Genomic DNA, 23,256 nt, shown 5'->3' with positions numbered 1-23,256 from the left:
TTCGTTGTGGTGCGCAGACTTCTCATTATGCTGGCTTCTCTTGTTGTGGAGCACAGGCTCTAGGCATGTGGGCTTCAGTAGTTGTGGCACATGGGCTCAGTAGTTGTGGCTCACGGGCTCTAGAGCGCAGGCTCAGTAGTTGTGGCACACGGGCTTAGTTGCTCCATAGCATGTGGGATCTTCCCAGACCAGGGCTTGAACCTGTGTCCTCTGCATTAGCAGGCAGATTCTTAACCACTGCACCACCAGGGAAGTCCCACTTGTGGCATATATTTAACCCAGTTTGTCATTTGCCTTTTAATTTTGTTTAAGATGATTTTTAATGTACCATTTTTACATTTTAATTAAACAAAACCAATTTTTTCATGACTTTTTCCATTCTTTTTATGTTTAGAGAGTCCTCCCCAATTTCCCAACCTATAAATATTCCCTAGTACTTATAATTTTTAAATGGTTACATTTCGGATTAGACCATCATCTTGAAGGCCTCTTCCAATTATAAAATTATAAGTTTCCTGATTTTATCTACATTGCTATTTTCAAATTCGACATACAAAAACAGTAGATACCAGTGATGTTTTAAATTTTAATCTGTTATTCAACACATTCAATAGAATTTCTGTAACATATGTAAGGTACAAAGTCTAGTAATAAGATGAACATTGTGTACCTACCCCTCAACGTAAGAACTAGAATGTTGCCAAATGTGCTTGATAGCTTATTGAACTTGCATTCATATAAAATCCTAAAAACCTTCTTTTTTCTAAAACTCACGAATCCTAATTCTATCTATACTTCTGCTGCTGATATTTGAAACCAGTGTCAACATGTTGATTCCTGTTAAAGTGTATCCTGTTGACTGCACCCCTTGGATCCAGCCAGCTGGGATCTGCCATCCTAACTATTAAGCTACCCTCCTAGATTTACATCACCCATGAAAGGCAGCATCTCACCTGGAGAAGCTTGGAAATCAAATCAAGTGATAAACTCTTTGATAAATACTCCATCCTGGATATCCCTCTTGAACACTTTACAGTGCATATTTAAAAAAGAAAAGAAAGGAAGGGAGAAAGGGAGAAAGGAAAAAAACGAGAATAATGCCAATAACTCTGTACTTCTTGTCTACCCCATCCCCCTGCCTCCCTTTCCTCAATTTTACATTTTTAATTCCCATGCTTTAAAAAATAAAAATACAGGGACTTCCCTGGGGGTCCAGTGGTTAAGACTCCATGCTTCCACTGCAGGGGGTGTGGGTTCAATCCCTGGTCGGGGAACTAAGTTCCTAAATGCCACTTGGAGCAGCCAAAAAATAAAAATGTCTTAATACAAGTGAATACATCCCTACACGTACATTGTGGGGGTTTTAGCTTTATAAAAATAATATTATTCAAAAAGTAAACTTCTGAGCCTTGCATTTTTTCCGATCATTGTTTCTAAGATTCACACATAGAATTGTGTGTATTCATTTTCACTTCGATATAATACCCTGCTATATGACTGTACCATAATTCGGTTAGCCATTGTCCTATTGATGGACACTGGGTTATTTCCAGCTTGTTCACTCTGACCAACAATGCTGCTCTGAGCATCCCCTTACTTGTCTGCAGGGCCCATGGGCAAGCGTTTCTCTGGGAACAGACCTAGGACAGGAATTACTGGATCGAGTTAATGTTCAGTGTTAAAAGATAATACTAAACTGTTTTCCAAAGTAGTTATAGCAATTTACATTCCCATTACCAGTGGTTTTTGTTTCAACTCAGTATCTTTTAGACCAAATGCTCTTTCTTTTTATTTTAGATTTATACTGATTTTCACAACTGTCTTGGAGAATCATGAGGTTCTTGAACACAAAACATCACATTGTGGTTCTTGATCAGCAGAATCCTCCAGAAACAACTGAGTCAGCTAATCACAAATCCCTTATTGTCCAATGTCTAAATTTAGGCCATGGTGGCTTGGATTAGACCCATGGGTCCAAGGACAACGGCAGGGGTGTTACTAACTAAAAAGTCTTTTGTAAGCATGGTGTGGGGAGTTTTCCAGCAATGGGAGAGAGTCCTTTGCATGAGCAGCTGCTTTCAGAATCTCCTGCTATTTGCAGCTCTGTGTTCTCTCCTCCCATTTTACATACAACCTTCTATTTAAATCAGCCACTCTTGGAATCTTAAATTACTACTCTCTACTTAAAGGCCATCCAAACATTTACACTCTTTGATTTGGTATTCATAATTCTGAGCATTTATCCTAAAAATGGTAACGAAAGAAGAAAGAGGGCTTCCCTAGTGGTGCGGTGGTTAAGAGCCTGCCTGCCAACACAGGGGACATGGGTTAGAGCCCTGGTCCGGGAAGATCCCACATGCCGCCGAACAACTAAGCCCGTGCACCACAACTACTGAGCCTGCGCTCTAGAGCCCGCGAGCCACAACTACTGAGCCTACGTGACACAACCACTGAAGCCCACGCGCCTAGAGCCTGTGCTCCGCAACAAGAGAAGCCACCACAATAAGAAGCCCGCGCACCACAACAAAGAGTAGCCCCCGCTCGCTGCAACTAGAGAAAGCCCACGTGCAGCAACAAAGACCCAATGCAGCCAAAAATAAATAAATAAAAATAAAATTTAAAATAAAGAATAAAGAAATTATATTTGTAAAGATGTTAATAGCAACATTGTAAGAGTGATTTTTTAAATTGGAAAACTGTTAATGTTCAACAATAGGGAAGATATAGTGCAAATTGTGGAATATGTACTCAGTGGTACAAAGCATAACAGAGACTTTTTTTCATCCCTGAACCATTTGAGATTAAGTTGCAGAAATCATGACTCTGCACCCCTAAGTACTTCAGGGATTATTTCCCAAGAACGGGAAGGCTCTCTTAGGTAACCACACTGCAGTGATCGAATTCAGAAAATTTAACATTGATCCAATGCTAATATGTACAACTGAGTCCATATTCACATTTGGCCAGTTGTCCCAATAACATCCTTTATGCAATATTATTTTTCCCAATTCAAAGTCACACCTTTCACGTAGTTGTCATGTCTCTTTATTCATCTTTAATCTGGAACAGTCCCTTAGTCTTTGTCTTTCGTGACTTTCACATTTTTTAAGAGTCAGGACCATTATTTTGTAGCCTGTCTCTCAATTTAAATTTGCTGGATGTAATGCATTGTTGGCACATGATGTCATTCTGCATCATGCTGATTTTGTTCATGTGGTTAAGGTGGTATCCACCAGATTTTCCCACTATAAAGCTTCCGTTTTTACCTTTATAATTAATAAATAATCTATGGAGTGATCCTTTGAGACTCTGTAATATCTTATTCCCCAACAAGCTTCCACCAGTGGTTTTAGTATCCTGCCTGGATCAGCTACTGTTATAATAGTTGCAGTGAGGTGACTTTTCTAACTCTTTGTTTCTTCAGCATTTATTAGTTGACATATTACGGTAAAGAACTGTCTCTTTTACCTCTATTTGTTTATAAGTTTATTTGCTTTTTAGTATCCCTCTGGATTCATGGTTTCTTTTTGTTCTAATTTTATTTTTTATTAATTTTTATTGGAGTATAGTTGCTTTACAATGTTGTGTTAGTTTCTGCTATACAGCAAAGTGAATCAGCTATACATATACATATATCCCCTTTTTTGGATTTCCTTCCCTTTAGGTCACCACAGAACATTGAGTAGAGTTCCCTGTGCTATACAGTAGGTTCTCATTAGTTTTCTATTTTATACATAGTAGTGTATATATGTCAATCCCATCTCCCAATTCATCCCCCCCTTCCCCTTTGGTATCCATACATTTGTTCTCTATGTCTGTGTCTCTATATCTGCTTTGCAAAAAAGATCATCTATACCATTTTTCTAGATTCCACATACATGTGTTAATACACATGTATTCTTTTTTTTTAATGTGAGAATTCATTATTGTCATTACTCATTTTGATGCTCAAATTGTTACAAATTTGGCCGCTGGAAGCGTTGTCGAGCTGGCCCCTGGGTCCTCATCATTGTTTGACGTCCCCATCATTCTTTGAGCACCTCCTTGCTTTCAGTTGGCACCACAAGCTATTCCTGGCTCATCTTTCACTTGCCCTGCCCCTCCTGAGTGAGCTATTTCTCCAAGCTACTCTGGAGAATGGGATTTAGAAACCAAAATATGAACACTGGGAATGTTCAGGGCTACTGGGGTGGCCCTCCCAAGGTGCTTTCAGCAGACAGATCTAGGAAATAGAGTCCAATCCACAGAGCTCTTCCTTGCGTTCCCTCCCTCCAGATTTGTATCACCCTTCTCCCACAGTGAGAATCTTCACTCCCAACAATACCATGATAGTTACTAACTTGCTTAATCCCACAGTACACAGAAAGTAGTTTCAGAATTGCCAGGACAGACTAGTACCAACTAAGTGAAGTTCGAAATTTCTTTGTAGTTTTATTTGCTAGTTTACACACAGAAACCATATAGTCAAGAGTTCTGTTCAACATAGACACAGAAAACAAACTTATGGTTACCAAAGGGGAAAGTGGGGGGAGGGATAAACTGGGAGTTTAGGATTAACATATACACACTATATATAAAACAGACAAACAACAAGAACCTACTGTATAGCACACGGAACTATATTCACTATCTTGTAATAATCTCTAATGGAAAGAATCTGAAAAACAAGGGACTTCCCTGGTGGTCCAGTGGGTAAGACTCCACGCTTACAATGCAGGGGGCCCTGGTCAGGGAACTAGATCACACATGCATGCTGCAACTATGCAACTAAAGATCCCACATGCTGCAACGAAGATCCTGGGTGCCACAACTAAGACCCAGCGCAGCCTAAATAAATAAATAAATAAATAAATAAATAAATAAATAAATAAATAAATAAATAAATATTTTTTTAAAAATAAAACAACGGGCTTCCCTGGTGGCGCAGTGGTTGAGAGTCCGCCTGCCGATGCAGGGGACACGGGTTCTTGCCCCGGTCCGGGAAGATCCCACATGCCGCGGAGCGGCTGGGCCCGTGAGCCGTGGCCGCTGAGCCTGCGCGTCCGGAGCCTGTGCTCCACAACAGAAGAGGCCACAACAGTGACAGGCCCAAGGCCCGCGTACCGCAAAAAAAAAAAAAACTCTCTTCAAAAGTAATTTGGGGGCTTCCCTGGTGGCGCAGTGGTTGAGAGTCCGCCTGCCGATGCAGGGGACACGGGTTCGTGCCCCGGTCCGGGAGGATCCCACGTGCCGCGGAGCGGCTGGGCCTGTGAGCCATGGTCGCTGAGCCTGCGCGTCCGGAGCCTGTGCTCCGCAACGGGAGAGGCCACAACAGTGAGAGGCCCGCGTACCGCAAAAAAAAAAAAAAAAAAAAAAAATAATTGTTTAGGTTTACTTTTCTTCCCTATGGTTAATGTACTATGCAGTTTAGTTCATTTGTTTACTTCTTTTTATATTCAATTTTAGGTTTCTTTTCCCCATCTTTGTTGAATTAAATTTTATTTTTTTAATATTAAAACATTCACATCTCTAAAAGTCAAAACTACCAAAAAAGAAAAAAAAAGTATGCTTGAATAATTGTCATTTCTCCTAGCCTTTCACCCCACTCCTACCCATTCACTGTAAGTAACCAATTTATTAGTTTCTGGTTTACTCTTCCCCATGGGTTTGTTTGGGTTTTTTTTTTTTTTTTTTTGCAAAAATAGAAAACTACTTCAGTATTTTACTATTTCCCCTTCTTTTACACACAAAAAAAGGCATAATATTTGTATCCTCTTGTATTTACCTTTTTCACTTTTCAATATATCCTAGAATCACTCCATATCCGTTCATGGAAGATCTTCCTTGATCTTTTTTACAACTGCATAGTACTCCATTGTGTCAATGTACCAGGGTTTATTCAACTAATTGCTGATGTATTGTCACTGAGGCTGTTTCCAAAATTTTGTCATTGCACACAGTGCTGTGATACGTAGCCTTGTACATATATATACTTTTATGTGGATATAGGTGTTTCTTCAGCTAAGTTCCTACCTGTGAAATTGCTAGGTCAAGGGTAAATGCACTCTAAGTTTTGTTAGGTATTTCCAAATTCCCCTTTATTGGAGTTGAACCATCTTGCATTCTCACCAGCAATATAGCAGAATGCCTGTTTTCCCACAGTCTGTCCTGTTGCTTTGGCTGTTTGCAAGTTGGGTAGGTTAGAAGTGATATCTCAGAGTAATGAGCATTTCCCTCATTAGGAGAGTAATTAAACATCTTTCCATTTGTTTAAGGGATATTATTTTATGGCCTCACAAATATTTTTTTGCAGAATGCCCATTCCTGTCTCTTGCCTTTTTAAAAATTGGATTTTGGTCTTTGGTTCCCTCAATCTTTGAGTTATTTACATATTTGGGATATTAACCCTTTACCTGTGACATATGTTGCCAGGCTTTTACTTTATATATGGTATGAGTCTGTTGGTTGGTTTTGATACAGATAGAGTAGAATAATTAAATAGTTTAGAAATCCCACTAGGGGATTAAAGACAAAAAGGGAATTTTAAGTCAGTTTGGGAGACTGCTGTAAGCTAATGACCACAAGAAAAGAATCCAGTAACCTAGCAACAATCTAGACTACCCTGAAGGGAGACCAGGCACATTCAAGTGCCAGGCACACTCAAGCCACAAGTCTTGTGCTAGTTAAAACACAAGACAATAGATATGGGGTCCAAATCCTGTTACATGAAGTCAGGGAGTTTATGGCCCTTGAAGAATAGCATTTATACATGTAGCCAAGACAGGAATATCGGTGAAAGGGCAAAGAAATTAGGTGAAAGAGGACATTATACAAAACCTGAGATGAATTACCATATTTTAGTATTTGGCACCACCCTTTTGCTAACATACATATGATTTAAATAGTGCCGTGAGAGTCCCAGTTATACCATATAGGGGTCAAGGGAGGAACTAATGATGTAAGCCTTGACATCTACCCAAAAATGAGAAAAAGATGGTCTTGTCTCCTCCCCACTTTTTCGTTGATTATAAAAATGTAGCCCTCTGGACTTCCCTGGTGGTCCAGTGGCTAAGACTCCACTCCCAGTGCAGGGGGCCCGGGTCCGAGCCCTGGTCGGGGAACTAGATCCCACATGTGTGCCGCAGCTAAGAGTTCGCATAATGCAACTAAGACCTGGCAAAGCCAAATACATAAAATATATATATATATTTTTAATGTAGCCCTCTTTGTTCTCAGGGCTGCGACCCATTGCCGGCCCGCCGGTATCTCTCACAAGCTCCTATGCTAATAAACTCACTCTTTGCCCATCGCTTTGCCTCAAGCTTAATTCTTTCTGCAACGAGACAAAAGAACATGAGCTTCAGTAAGTCCTGACACCAGGTGAGTGGTTTCCATTAAATGACAGTGGGTTCTAGTCCCTCCTAAGCCAGGGATTGTGGGTTGGAGTCCCAACCTGAGTTTTGGCTGGGTTAGAGGCCCGTCTGAGGAGTGCGGTTTCAGCTTGGCTACACGGTTTTTGTTCTTCAATGTACTCTAACGTAGCAATGTCTGGTTTTTTCTTCCTTGCATCTGGATACTGGGTCATTAGAAAGCCACTGCCCACACCCAGGTTACATAAGAATTTGCCCACGTTTTCTGACTGCTAGCTAGCCTGTCCTAATACTCGCATTTGGGATACTGCGCCTGGGACGGGTCCAGGAGCCCGGCGGGGCCGTGGGCGGGGCCCGGAGCCCGGCGGGGCCGGGGGCGGGTCCAGGAGCCCGGTGGGGCCGGGGGCGGGGGCTGGAATGAAGGCACGCAGGCGGCCTCGGTCGCGCATGCGCACTGACTAGGGAGGGCCGAACCCGCCGGGGTCCAGAGGGGAGGCGCGTGAGTGCGTCGGCGCTGTTGGTCCTCTTAGTATCCCTTCCCGGCCTTTCCGGAAACCCCACCCCCTCTCGCTGGTTGGAGCCGGTCGGCCGGCCTTATGCGGTGCAAAGCAGCGGCCGTGACCAACGACACGGCCATCCGCGGTTCGGCGCTCAGCGTGTCCCATCCGACCCCGACCCCCGCCCTGGCCCACGCGGCGGCCCGAATACTTCTGAGGGAAGGCCGGCCGGCTCCTCCGCCCGGCGGTCGTCCTTGTGTCCCCGCCCCGCGCTGCGCCCCCTCGTGGCCGCCCGACCACAGCGCGGGCTGGGGCCACAGGGAAGGCTTGCAAACACCCGGGTTTCGGCGGCGCCCGGAGCCTTCTCTAGCGTTAGACGCTGGGACCACACTCAGGGGAGACAGAAGGCCCACCGAGGTTTCTCTTCCATGAGTCTTCTCTCCCCACCACGTGCCCCTTGTGGACCTTTTATTTTTCTAACCCTCCTTCCTGCAGCCCTCCAGTCTCTCACCCACTTATTCCAGCTTTATAAATCCTTATCTCAAGATGCTCAGCAAAAATACAGGCCCTCCGCTTGCCTTCCCTAGTCTCACCCCGTACACACACCAAATACATGGTGTCCTTTCCAGCACCAACAACCAGTTCTCCAATTCTCTCCCTCCACTTCAGACGCCAGCCACGAATGGTACGGTACCCAGGCTACCCGCATTTCTAAAGCCCGGCCGACTGCAAACGCAAGGTTTCCCACCACCGAACCCCTCAGGTTCGATAATTCCCTAGAACACAGAGAACTCAGCAAAGCGCTGTACTTACCGTTACCGGTTTGCGATGCACAGAAGGAGGTGGGGGACACAGAGGTTCCGCGCACTCCCCCGGGGGCCACCCTGACAGCACTGCCCTCTGAACCCCTTTGTTTCAAGGTTTTTTGGGAGGTTTCTTTACGCGGGTCAGTGGAAAGGGCCAAACCTCTTCACACGCTTGGCTCCTCTGGCTACCAGCCCCCATCCTAAGCCAGCTAGAGGTTCACCAATTATCACCTCATTAGCATAAACTCAGATTCCATTGAAAGGGCCTCATTTTGAATAACAAAGACGCTCTTATTACTCAGGGAATTCCCAGGACTTTAGGAGATCAGTACCAGGAATTGAGGGCAAAGACCAAATATATTTTTTATTGTACCGCACTCCCGCAAACCCTTAACCCCTGTTAATCATAAGGAAAACGTTAGCCAAATTCTAATTGTCGAGGTCATCCGTAAGAAGCAGAATCTGAGAACTTCATAGCCAAGAGGACGGAAATGGTTAAATTTAATGTGGTATCTAGATGGAATCCTGGAATAGAGAAAGAACATTAGAGAAAACAGGAAATCTAAATACAGTATGGACTATAGCTTTAAAAAATGTATCAATATGGTTTTATTAATTGCAACAAACATACCATACTTATGTAAGATATTAGTAATGAGAAACTGGTGTATACAAATAATGAATCATTATGTAATGCACCTGAAACTAATATAACATTAACCATCAATTGTACCTCAATAGAAAATAATAATAGGAAACTGGTTAAAGGAACACTCTGCACTATCTTGCAAATTTCCTGTAAATCTAAAACTATTCTAAATATATAGTTTATTTTCAAAAACAAACTTTAGAGAAAAAGGCCCTTTGGGACTTTCCTGGCTGTCCAATGGTTAAGAGTCCATGCTTCCAATGCAAGGGGTAGGGGTTCGATCCCTGATCGGGGAAATAAGAACCCGTGTGCCACTCGGTGTGGCCTAAATAAATAAATATATAAATAAAAATAAGAAAAAAAGGCCCTTCAATTTTTAAGACCTACCTGTTTAAAAGGCATAGAGAGAGAACTTTTAAGTGACCACTTTGTTGTTACCTATCGATACATAGTCACCTGTATGCTGACAGTTGAGGAAAGACTGTGATATTGAGGTGCCACAGTGATACACATGTATCAGACACAAAGGGAGTGTGAGAAAAAACTCCACCTGCCACAGCTGCAAAGGAAGTGTTGTTACCTGGTCCCCCACCACCTCAACCAGAGCAAGCAAATACAAGAGGGTCAGAGTGAGGAGAGAAGGATTGGGGTGAGATTTCTGTGCGGAGAACCCTGGCCTTGCTGTGAGGTTTCATCTCCATCCCCCAGGAGAAGCCCAGAAAGCTTGCTAATGTGTGTCCCTTCAGTTGGGGAACCCAATGGATGGACATCTGACATTGTCTGGGAAATCCAGAGAAGAGACCAACTGCTTTGGTGGCAAAGCTAGGAGCTCGTTGCTGCCTCCCTGTAGGGTACTTTGAATCAGATGGGGGCAACGGGAGAGGGAAGGAGGACCTAGCCCTGGATCACTGACAGTCCTGTCCAAAAGGCTACCTGGGACAGAGGGAGGAATGCTGGGTTTCTGGGGCTGAAGAAGTGGCATTAAACTCCCCAAATCGAGTTGCATTGGCCAGAATCAGGAGATTTGCAGCCAAGATGTCTCCAAGATGGAAATCTCCGGAGTAACCCTAAAAATATCCTTGAGTAGGAAAGTACAGTGATAGCAGGCCCTGAGAGCACAGAGCTGGTCAGACCTCTCCCATCCTCCTGCAGTTCCCACGCGGGCTGGCTGGAGAGTGAGCCCACGGCAGGGGATGGGGATGAATGGGCAAGGGGGGCAGCAGAGAGCAGACCCCCTTCCTGCAGTCAGGCAGCTGCCAACTCTGAGGGTAGCTGGCCTTGGCGTGGAGCTTGAAGGACTGATTATGAACCCAGAACTGGACATACAAGTTTCTGAATTGAGAGTGAGCTTGTGACTTAAAGTGACCCTAACATTGTCTCCCAAAAACAGAAAAGTTTTGGGCCCTTGTTATGGGTTGAATTGCGTGTCCCCTTCCGCCCCCCTGCAAAGAAAGCTATGAAGTCCTAATCCCCGGTACCTTAGAATGTGACCTTATTTGGAACTGGGGTCTTTGCAGATGTAATTAGTTAAGATGTGATCATACAGGAATACAGTGGGCCTCTAATCCAATATGACTGCGGTCTTTATACGAAGGCCATGTGAAGACAGAGACACACAGGGAAACACCATGTGATGATGAAGACAGAGGTTGGAGTGATGCAGCAAACCAGCAAAGCTAGGAAGAGGCAAGGAAGGATTCCCCTACAGGTTTCAGAGGGACCATGGCACTGCCCATACCTTGATTTTGGACATCTAACCTCCAGAATTGTGAGATAGGAAAATCCAGTTTGTGGTACTATGTTACAGAAGCCCTGGGATATTAATACACCAACTGAAACCGAGTGCGGCCCTGTGGGGCTGCTAGGCACTGAAACCCAGTGGGGCCCAGGCACGGAGGCCTCCTTTTGTCCGCCATTTCTTACAGGCAAGACTCCAGCCTCCATGACCTTCCCTGAGTTCCAAAGGGTGCATTCGAACAGTTGCTAATCAAAGGAGGGGCAGCCAAGGGGCAGCAGCCGCCTAGGCAGGATTAAAGGGACCAGAGAAGCTCATCAAGACGAGGAGACCACCTGAGGCCCTGCTCACACCCTCATCTTGTCAGCAGCCCCACCTTTGAACCCTTATCATAGAACCCTTCACTCAATCCTCTGGGGTTGGGACACAGTTTTTCAAGGCAGAAGGCCAGTGTGTTCCCCTTTGCCTGGCTCTCCTTTTCTACTTCACCCAAAAGCCTGTCTCCGGGACTTACCAGTGTACAGAGAGGCCGAACTTTCGGTTATCATCTGGAGCAGGTGAACGTAATTTTCACAGGATGCATTTTAGAGAGATGGGAGAAGAGAAAGTCAGGTTCATAATGTCCCATGAATCATGCATACAATATGCCAGTTATTCCAACAGTCCTGTGGAGTAAATCTCTCCAAGGAACCAAGGGAGTGTGACAAGCCCTGGCATAGAGGCCTAGGTGGTACCAAAGGAAAGGGGACCTAGCATAATGGTGAACAACTCAGGCACCTCTTCTAGGAGTTTACCCTGCAGATATAGTCATATATGTGTAAAATGGTGAATGGTATATGTATGTATTAGGTTATTCATTGAGGTATCGTTTGTAATAGCAGAAGGTTGGAAACCACCTAATTGTCAGGGTAGAGACAGTTATATAAATGTTGGTACTCCACACACTGGAACACTGCACATCTCCTTAAAAAAAAAAAAACAAGGATAAAGAAGCTCTCTGTGCATTGACATAGAAATAGAAACATCTGGAATATAGTAATCTACATTTTGTGTAAAAGGCAGGCATCTGATAAGAAAATATAACTGTACTTGCCTGTATTTGCACAAAGAACCCAAAGCCTGCAACAGAGCTTTATAAAGAGTGGGGACAGAGGGACTTCCCTGGTTGCTCAGTGGTTAAGGCTCCGCACTCCCATTGCAGGGGGCCTGGGTTCAATCTCTGGTCAGGCAACTAGATCCCACATGCATGATGCAAGTAAGAGTTTGCATGCCACAACTAAGGAGCCGGTGAGTCGCAACTAAGGAGCCCACCTGCCACAACTGACCCAGCGCAACCAAATACATAAATAAATTAAATTAAATTAAAAAACAAACAGGGTAGGGACAGAGATGGAGTGGATGGGAACCAGGGTAGGAAGGGGACTTTTCACTCTGTCACTTCTTATGCTGGGTTATTTTTGAGCCATGTGAACATGGAATCCACTAATAAAATGAAAATTTAAATGAATAAGGAGAACATCCAGACAACAGGTTTCCCAGAGTGAGGAGTAAACTGGATGTATTGAATAGCCAGCGACTACCAAAATCCTAGAACGCTCAGCTAGGAGGTTAGGAATTGATCAGAGAATCATCAGAAGTTCTGAACCAGAACATAACATCAGGAAAAATCTTCTCAAGGTAATGTACAGAAACCATCAGAGGGAGGAGAGGCCCACATGGGGAAGGGGTGGCACCTCCAGGTACAAAATGATGAGGGCTGGGACCACGAGTGGCAATGGGACTGGAGATAGAGGTTTTCAAGAAAGATCTAAAGTGAAAAATTCCAGCCGATCTTGTCACATACCAAGTACTGCTAGAAATAAATGGGTCATAGTCGCAGAAGTTTTTTTTTTCATGGCTGCACCATGTGGCATGTGGGATCTTAGTTCCTGGACCAGGGATCGAACCTGCACAGGAGTTATTTTTGCCATAAGAATATACTTACTCTAATTGTTTTTGACATATATTTCAGCCTCCTAAACTATATGCCAGCTAGTTTGCGGTTTTTTTCTCTATGCCCATATGTTTAGGTTTACCTTTTTTGAGATGTTTCCTCAAGGTAGAAAATCTAACAATATTTTCTGTTGTGTTCTGTGAAAATCTTTGGCTCTATGTATAGTAAATATTCCAACTTAACATTAATAAAAACATACATGTTCAGATGGGGTTTTTTGTTTTGTTTTATTTTTTTAGACTCTACCACAAGGCAGATGGGATCTTAGTTCCCCAACCAGGGACTGAACCCGTGCCCCTGCACTGGAAGCATGGAGTCCAAACCACTGGACTGCCAGGGAATTCCTCAGGTATATTTTTTTAATATTTATTTATTTTATTTGGTTGTGCCGGGTCTTAGTTTCAGCAGGCGGGCTCCTTAGTTGCGGCTCCCCTAGCTCCTTAGTTGCAGCACATGGGCTCCTTAGTTGTAGCACAGAATGCCTGTGGGATCTAGTTCCCTGACCAGGCATCGAACCCGGGTCCCCTGCATTGGGAGCATGGAGTCTAATCCACTGAGCCACCAGGGAAGTCCCCCCTCAGGTGTATTTTCAATACACCTCATTGCCCCTTGGATTATTATTCTATTCATACATTCTTTATTGACAATAATTTCATCTGTTATGAGACATGGTATGGCAAAGATCTCTAGTTGTCTCTTAGCATCCATTCTCTTCTTCATCCATAATAGCAGAATTTTTAGCGTCCAGAATAACGACTGTACATCCCAGCCACCCTTACAGTTAAGTGTGGCCATGTGACCAAATTCACAATAGGATGTGAGCAGAAGCCATGTGTGCAACATTTGGGTCTTATCCTAAAAGGTAGGGTGAGTGCCTTTCCCCTCCCTCTCTCCATCCTGCTACTTGAAACTCAGGCATAGTGAGGAGGCACCTGAGATCATGAAGATGGTGGCAACATCTGGGGAAGGTGGAGTAACAATTCAGACAGAGCCGGAACCCTGCACCAGCTCGTTGAGCTGGGCTGCGTACCAGCTCCAGACCATCTCCCTCCACACTGTTACACGCAAAATAAACTCCTATCTTGTGTAAGTAACTAACATTTGGAGTCTCTCAAGCGCAGTCAAATTTATATCCATCCCAATGCACAGAGTTTTCTGGTTTCTGGGAACACAAAGTAAAGAATTAAGTTCCACTCTGTTGGGAAGATAAATGCTTTAAAAATTAACACTATTTGCTCATTTAAAAAGCATTTATTGGGACTTCCCTGGTGGCTCACATGTGGCGGAGCAACTAAGCCCGTGTGGCACAACTACTGGGCCTGCGTGCCACAACTACTGAAGCCCGCGCACCTAGAGCCCGTGCTCCACAACAAGAGAAGCCACCACAATGAGAAGCCCGTGCGCTGCAACGAAGAGTAGCCCCTGCTCGCCACAGCTAGAGAAAGCCCATGCGCAGCAACGAAGACCAAACACAGCCAAAAATAAATAAATTTATTTTAAAAAACCAAAAAATAAAAGCATTTTCTGGATGGACCTAGAGATTCTCATACTGAGTGAATTATGTCAAACAGAGAAAAACAAATACCATATGATATCGCTTATATGTGGAATCTAAAAAAATGGTACTAATGAACTTATTTACAAAATAGAAATAAAGTCACAGATGTAGAAAACAAACTTATGGTTACCAGGGAGGAGAGGGGAGTGAAGGATAAATTGGGAGATTGGGATTGACATATACACACTACTATGTATAAAACAAATTCGTTAATAAGGACCTACTGTATAGCACAGGGAACTCTTCTCAATACTGTGTAATGACCTATATAGAATTTTTAAAAGAGTGGAAATAGGTATATGTATAACTGATTCACCTTGCTGTACAGCAGAAACTAACATAACATTTTAAATCAACATTACTCCAATAAAAATTTTAAAAATGAATAAATAAAAGTCGTTTATTGAGTGTCAGTTATGCACCAGGCACTTGATCTAGAAGCAAGGGTGAAATAAGGCCACGGGCAGGAAATGAGCAAAGTCATTTATCAGGAACATAGGGGAGAGGCAGATGCATGATGGTTCAGGACAAATGGCCCCAGAGGAGACTGGGACAAGGAGAGATGCAAAAGCTCTGTATTTCTTTGCTACGTCTGCCAATAACAAAGCAACACAGACCAAATGACTTCAACAACAGGAATTTATTTCCTCCGGTTCTGGAGGCCACAGTTTCAAGATCAAGATATCAGCAGGACTGTTTCTTCTGAGGGCCTCTTTCCTTGGCTTGTAGATGTCTGGCCATTTTCTCCCTGTGTCCTCACATGGTCTTCCCTCTCTGTGGGTCTGTGTTCTAATCTCTTCTTTTTTTTTTTAAACATCTTTATTGGAGTATAATTGCTTTACAATGGTGTGTTAGTTTCTGCTTTACAATGAAGTGAATCAGCTATACATGTACTAATCGCTTCTTATAAGGACATCAGTCATATCAGATAAAGGCCCACCCATATGACCTCATTTGGCCTTAATTACTTCTTTGAAAACCCTATCACCAATTACGGTTATGTTCTGAGGTACTGGAAGTTACAACTTCAACATATGAATATGGAGGGGGTACAATTCAGCCCAGAAGACCCCCCCTTTTATGGGGTGCTAGTTGCACAGCATAGGGCCATGCCCACCATCCCATGCAGATGGGACAAAAAGTGGCCATCACCGTGGGCTCAGGCGAACTCTGGAGGCTCTCAGGCAACGTGTGTGAAGTCCCCATCCTGGAGAGCCAGCCCAGGTCCAGCCGGCATGTAGCTGGTGTTTCACTGGAATCCTGGTGGCTAAAGACAGGTCAGGTCAGCGGGAGACTCAGTCCAGGGATGAAGGTATCACATGATTCTAGTTACAGTTCCTCTGTGTGTGGGTTTTCCCCACGCCATCAAGCGATTCTCAGACACCAGCTGGATGTCCTACAATCCAACTCAATTCTGATACCATCTACCTGGAGACAGCATCAGGTCCCACAAGTTAAGGGCTCAGTCCTGCAAGGCTGTCCCATGCCCCCAACCCAACTTCAGCAGCCGGTCCCAAGCCTAGGCTGTCACTTGTGCTTCCGACTGACCAGCCACATATCGGAGGTTCCAACACCCTCCTCCTTGGATTCTATTAATTTGTTAAAGCAGCTCACAGAACTCAGAGAAAAATTTTCTTCCTAGATCACCGATTTATTGTAAAAGAATATAACTCAGGAACAGCCAGATGGAAGAGATGCCTAGGGCAAGGTCTGGGGCAAGGGCCTAGAGGTTCTCTCCCCAATCCCTACGTGTTCACCAACCTGGAAGCTCTCTGAACCCCGCCCTCTTGGGTTTTTATGGAGACTTCGTTATATTTATTTTTTTTATAAATTTATTTATTTATTTATTTGTTTTTGGCTGCATTGGGTCTTCGTTGCTGCGTGCGGGCTTTCTCTAGTTGTGGTGAGCGGAGGCTACTCTTTGTTGTGGTGCGCGGGCTTCTCATTGTCCTGGCTTCTCTTGTTGCAGAGCACGGGCTCTAGGCACGCAGGCTTCAGTAGTTGTGGCACGTGGGCTCAGTAGTTGTGGCTTGCGGGCTTTGTTGTTCCGCGGCATGTGGGATCTTCCCCAACCAGGGCTCGAACCCGTGTCCCTTGCACTGGCAGGCAGATTCTTAACCACTGCGCCACCAGGGAAGCCCCAGAGACTTCATTATATTTAAATCATGCTTGAATAAATCACTGGCCACTGGAGATTGGTCCGACCTCCAGGCTCTCTCCGCTCCCCCAGGAGACTAACCCTGTCACCAACCACATGATTGGTTCCCCTGGCAACGAGCCCCCATCCTATGGTGCTTTCCAAAACTCACTTCATTAACATAAACTCAGGTGTGGTTGAAAGGGGTTTGTTATGAATATTAAGACACTTTTTCACTCTTATCACTAAGGAAATTCCAAGTGTTTTAGGAGCTCTGTGCCAGAAACGGGCAAAGACCAGATACATATTTGATCACAATATCACAAAGTATAATAGTGTCCATGGGAAAGAGGGAAAGAGTAAAGCAGAGGTGCCAAGTTAGTCAGTTCATGGGACCAGGGCTGAAGTCCAGGGCAGAGGCAGGGCCAGAACTGGCAGTGGGGGTGAAACTGTGCCCCTCAGGTTGGGACTTGAACCTGGCCAGAACCCAGACTGGGACTCGAACCCACTGTCTTTTGTTTTATTTTATTTATTTATTTTTTTGACCACATCACACAGCACACGAGATCTTAGTTCCCCGACCAGGGATCTAACCCATACCGGCTGCAGTGGAAGCATGGCGTCTTAACCACTGGACCACCAGGGGAGTCCCCCCACTGTCTTTTAATTGAGATCACACACCTGGTCTCAGGACTTAATGAAGCTCAGGTTCTTTATGTCTCCTTGCAGAAAGAATTCAGTGAGAGACAAAGTGATAGGTAAGAAATGGATTTATTTTTTTAAAAAAAGGGTGGGGGCAATTCCCTGGTGGTCCAGTGGTTAGGACTCTGTGCTTTCACTGCAGGGGGCCTGGGTTCGATCCCTGGTTGGAGAACTGAGATCCTGCGAGCGGAGTGGCCAAAAAAAAAAAAAGTAGTGGATTTATTTAGAGAGATACACATTCCATAGACAGAATTTAATCCGTCTCAGAAGGCGAGAGTGGCCCCAGGGCATGGGGTTGTCACAGAAAGTGAGAGTGGCCAACGGAGAAACACACTCCACAGAGTGAGGACCATCTCAGAAGGCGAGAGGCCCTGAAATAGGGGGTGGCTGGCTTTTGTGGGCTGGGTAATTTCATAGGCTAATGAGTGGAAGGATTATGCCAGCTATTTTGGAGAAGGGGCGGGGATTTCCAGGAACTGGGCCACCGCCCACTTTTTAGCCTGTGCTAATGTATTATTACAATGAGCATATAATGAGGCCCAAGGTCCGCTGAAGTCGAATCTTCCGCCATCTTCGGCCTAATTGGTTCTAACCAGTTTATGTCGTATCCAATGGTCATGTCATTCTTTTAAAGGTTGTGCCCTGTCCCCTTCCCTCCTGTTTTAAGGACATCAGAAAGGACTGGGGCAGGGACGAGCGTATTCCTCCAGGCTGCATCCACGCCAATGGATATATCAGCTTTCAGGTAGAATCAGCGCATATCGTGGAATTGTATGATAATCTCAGGGTCATGTCCTGCAGGACAGAGCCCCATCTGCATGTGCCCCATGGGCAGGCCGCACCAGTCCTTAGGGAGGTCCTCTCCCTGATCATGTGCCCAGTCTTTTGCTGAGCTGGGACTTCGTGGACTGGTGCCTGTGTTAGGCGTGAGCCTGACACACCTACGTGAACTGACCAGCGGGGACCACTCAGAAGGTTGCAAACCCTTAGTTTAAAAGGCTACACCCAACTTCACAGTTGCTTCCTGCTCTTCATCAGAGGGAATGGACAGTGAGATGAGCAAGTTTACTCGTCTTTATTTCAAAGGTTTGAAAAAAACTGCCTTTCCAGGGACTTCTCTCAGGGCGCAGTGGATAAGACTCCGCCCTCCCAATGCAGGGGCCACGGGTTCCATCCCTGGTCAGGGAACTCGATCCCACATGCATGCCACAACTAAGGAGCCGGCAAGCTGCAACTAAGGAGCGAGGCTGCCACGACTAAGACCCAGTGCAACCAAATAAATAAATAAAAGTAAATATTAAAAAAACAAAACAAAACTGCATTTCCAGGAGTCATAGATGCCGAGGGTTGTCCTGCTTTCTCCTCCTCATAGTTTCTGTTTTCTCCTCTCTTAGCTCCATTAAAATATGTGTACATCAAAAAGTGTTTTCACTCTCAACACCATAGAAACCTAGAGGGCCAGAGGAAACAAGGAGGGTCTGAATTCAACTTATCAGAGTAGAAGCAGAACTTCAGCATGACCCAGAGCCTGGACGGTCGCTTTTGAGGATGGGTCTTGCTGCCACCATCCAGTCACCTCCTCAACACAATTTATCCTTCCTGTGGACAGGCCCCTGGACTGCCAAGTGAGATCAGTTCTAACAGGTGACAGTGGGAGCCCTGTCTTCTGTGTGGCATGTTGCTAAGCCCCTGTTAAAAAGAAAACCACAGGACCAAAATGGTGTCACTGTCACTGGTGCTGAAAGCCCATGATACCAAACCCAGATTTAAAACCTGGCCTAATTGCAGTTCTGACCTTCCCCAGAAATTTGATCTTAACCAACCAGTTTGCAATTTTCTGGTCAATACCAAGTCATTTGGGCCCTCTCTCTTCCCCAGAGGAAGAAGAAGTGATCTGCATGATAAAACCCTTGCTTTGGGACTTCCTGGAGGTCCTGTGGTTAAGACTCCAGGCTTCCGCTGCAGGGGACGCAGGTTCGATCCCTGGTGCGGGAACTAAGAAGTCTTGGGGTGCGACCAAAAAAAACCCTTGCCTTTCCCTTTCCCCAAGACAAAAGTCCTGGACTGAAAAGAATCCTTTCTTTTCTTTTGCTAATAGCTCCCCTGCCCCGCCCTTCTTATAAAAACCTTCAGTTTCTGTACAATCCCTGCCCTTCTAGCTGCCAGACAGGACACTGCCTAATAAGTGAAACGCCTAGTAAAGCCAATTAGATCTTCAGAGTGACTTGGTTGGATGTTTTTAACACTCCAGTCTCTGGAGAGAGCCCTCCTGGGTTCATGTCTAAGCCCTGATTTTCTGGGTTACCTTGAAGAAATGATTTAAAATTGTATTGTTCACTAAATTTCTTTTCAAATTTGAATATAAACGTCCTAACGTAGGCACAGAACTTGTCTATCTTGTTGGCTGCCGAAACCCCAGCCCTAGAAAGAGTGTTCCACACATAGTAAGTGTTACAGAAGTATTGAAGGAGTCAGTAGAAGAGGTAATAGAGATATGAAAAGATATGGATGTGAACATCAAACTTTGTTCTTCTGAAAAAAGAAAAATGATTTAACTTCTCTGCGATTTGGTTTCCTCCCCTGTAAAATATGGATACTACTACTCTCTCCCTTATACATCTGAGTGAATTAATATCTGTAAACCGCAGCGCCAGGCACATAATTAACGCTCAGTAATCGTTAGCTGAAGTTATGATTGCTATTAGCTACTCTTAGGGCAGTAGGCACACCATTTCCTGAGCTTCTGTCTCGCTCCTGAAACGGAGAGGGACGAGGAATTGACACCACAGGTCACTTCTAGCTCAAGATCTGGGGTCTGGCTTCCCTGGTATTGCTTGCCATAACTATATCTGTATCTATATCTATATCTGTTTCTGCATCTATCTATATCTTTTTTTTTCCACACAGCACTGCAAAGGAGCAGGCAATATGTAACTGTGCGTTTCTTCGTCCTCCTATAGACACAATGAAAAGAGTGAACCTTAGATACAACGATGGAGGATGTATTGGGGAATTCCCTGGCGGTCCAGTGGTTAGGACTCAGCCCTTTCACTGCAGGGGACACAGGTTCAATCCCTCGTCCTCAGGGAACTAAGATCTGCCAAGCAAGTAAGCTGTGCAGCACGGCAAAAAAAAATATTTAAAAAAGATAGATGGAGGATGTATTCATTTCCTGGGGCTGCCTTAACAAATTACCACAAACTGGATGGCCTAAAATAACAGAAATGTATTCTCTCACAGTCCTGGAAGGCAGAAGTCTGAAATCAAGGCGTCTGCACGTTTCTTCCTCCTGGAGGCTCTCAGGAAGAATCCCTTGAATGCCTCTCTCCCAGCTTCGGATGGCTGCCACAATCCTCAGCGTTCTTTGCCTTGTAGATGTATAATTCCAACCTCTGCCTCTGTCTTCACATCTTCTCTCTGTGTCTCTACTTCACATCTCCTTCTGCCTCTGCCTCTGTCTTCACATCTTCTCTTTGTGTCTCTACTTCACATCTCCTTCTGCCTTCCTCTGTTTTTTAAAGATTCTTTTTTTTTTTTGATGTGGACAATTTTTAAAGTCTTTATTGAATTTGTTACAATATTGCTTCTGATTTATGTTTTGGGGTTTTTTTGTGGCTGCGAGGCATGTGGGATCTTAGCTCCCTGACCAGGGATCGAACCCGCATCCCCTGCATTGGAAGGCGAGGTCTTAACCACTGGACTGCCAGAGAAGCCCCTGCCTCTGCCTTTCTCTTACAAGGACACCTGTCCTTGGATTTACGGTTTGCTCTAACCCTAATTTCATCTGCGAAGTTCCTTTTTCTAAGTAAGGTCACACTCACAGGTTCTGGGGGTTAGGACTTGGACATAACTTTTGGGGCCACTATTCAATCCTCCCTAGGCAGAATAACACCCTGTTTCCTTTGGGGACAGCCTGAAGTAAGATCCTATTACTTATCATCGGCCACATGTGGATAAAACATTGCTTTCTATGTTCTCTCATTTTGGGCGTTAGGTCAACATACATAATTAAATTGGGCCACTGCTATGTACTTCTTCATTTTCTTCTGAAGCTAACCATAGTTACAGCTACACACTCTCCAACACCTACTATGTGTCAGATGTCTTTGTAGACACCAGGACACAGTAGTGAACAAAAACAGACATAAGCCTTGCCTTCATGGAGCTGAACTCCTACTGGGAGAGGCAGAAAATAAATAAAATAAATAGATTTTTAAAATAGTATGTTAATATCGAAAAAAAACCCAAAACACTAATTCTAGAGGATACAAACACCCCAATGTTTGTAGCAGCATAATTTACAACTGCCAAGGTATGGAAGCAACCTGTGTCCATCAACAGATGAATGGATAAAGAAGATGTAGTATATATATACAATGGAATACTACTCAGCCATAAAAAAGAACAAAATTTTGCCAATTGCAGCAACATGGATGGACTTGGAGGGCATTATGCTAAGTGAAATAAGCGAGACAGAGAAAGACAAATACTGTGTGATGTCATTTATATGTGGAATCTAAAAAAATACAACAAACCAGTGAATAAAACAAAAAAGAAGCAGACTCACAGATATAGAAAAAACTAATGGTTACCAGTGGGGAGAGGAAATGGGGGAGGGGCAATATACGGGTAGAGGAGAAAAAAGGGTTATTATGGGATTATATGAAATCATGTGTGTGAAACTTTTGAAAATTGTAAAGCACTGTAGAATTTTTTTAAAAAGAAACTAGAGACTTCCCTGGTGGTGCAATGGTTAAGAATCTGCCTGCCAATGTAGGGGACACGGGTTCGAGCCCTGGTCTGGGAAGATCCCACATGCCACAGAGCAACTAAGCCCAGAAGCCACAACTACTGAGCCCAAGTGCCACAACTACTGAAGCCCACACACCTAGAGCCCATGCTCCGCAACAAGAGGAGCCACCGCAACGAAGAGTAGCCCTCCTCGCTGCAACTAGAGAAAACCCGTGTGCAGCAACGAAGACCCAATGGAGCCAAAAATAAAAAGGTTAATTAATTAATTAATTATTTTTAAAAAGAAGCTAAAAATAGTATGTTAAATGTGGTAGGTACTACGGATAAAAATAAAGCAGGAAAGGAAGGAGGATAGGCAATGCTGAGGGATGTATGTGTGTGAGAGAGAGAAAGGGAGAGAGAGAGAGAGAGGTACTTTAAACAAGTGTCCAGGGAAAGCATCATCCTCACGGGACACTTGAGTAAAGACTTGAAGAAGACGAGAGGCAGGTTCACCCGAAAGGTGAGTGTTTCTGGGATGTTCCTGGTACATTAACAGTCCAGAGGCCAGGGGCTTTAGGGGGAAGGATAGAGGAGAGAGCAGTAGATGAGATCTGAGAAGTAAAGGGTGTCAGGGGAGATCAGGCAGGGTCTCGTAGCCATTGCTATGGTCTGGCTTTAACACAGGTAGTATCTGGAGATGGTTCCAGTGTCCAAATGTCAGTTATCACATGGTAGAGCTGGGGACATCCACAGTCATAGAGGGAAGCTTGGTTACAGAACTTTTCCCCCATTCACACTTTGAACACAAGATTCATGTTAAATTTTTTTTTCAAGAGCAAACTCAAGCCTTAAAATAAGAACTCAAAACCAAGTATATGTCATCTAGCAATCTCACTTCTGAGTATATACCCAAAAGAACTGAAGCAGGGATTCATGAATGCTGTTCATAGCAGTATTATTCACAATAGCCAAGAGACAGAAACAACTGAGGTATTTACTGACAGATGAATGGGTAAACAAAAGTGATGTATCCATACAATAGAATATTATCCAGCCTTGAAAAGGAAGGATATTCTGACACTTGCTACAACATAGA

This window comes from Aethalodelphis obliquidens, unplaced genomic scaffold (assembly GCF_003676395.1).
Source record: "Aethalodelphis obliquidens isolate GAN/ISIS:26980383/991018 unplaced genomic scaffold, ASM367639v1 scaffold1, whole genome shotgun sequence".
In the NCBI taxonomy this organism is placed as follows: Eukaryota; Metazoa; Chordata; class Mammalia; order Artiodactyla; family Delphinidae; genus Aethalodelphis; species Aethalodelphis obliquidens.
The sequence above is the reverse complement of the archived record's forward strand: the minus strand, read 5'-3'. Positions refer to the sequence as shown.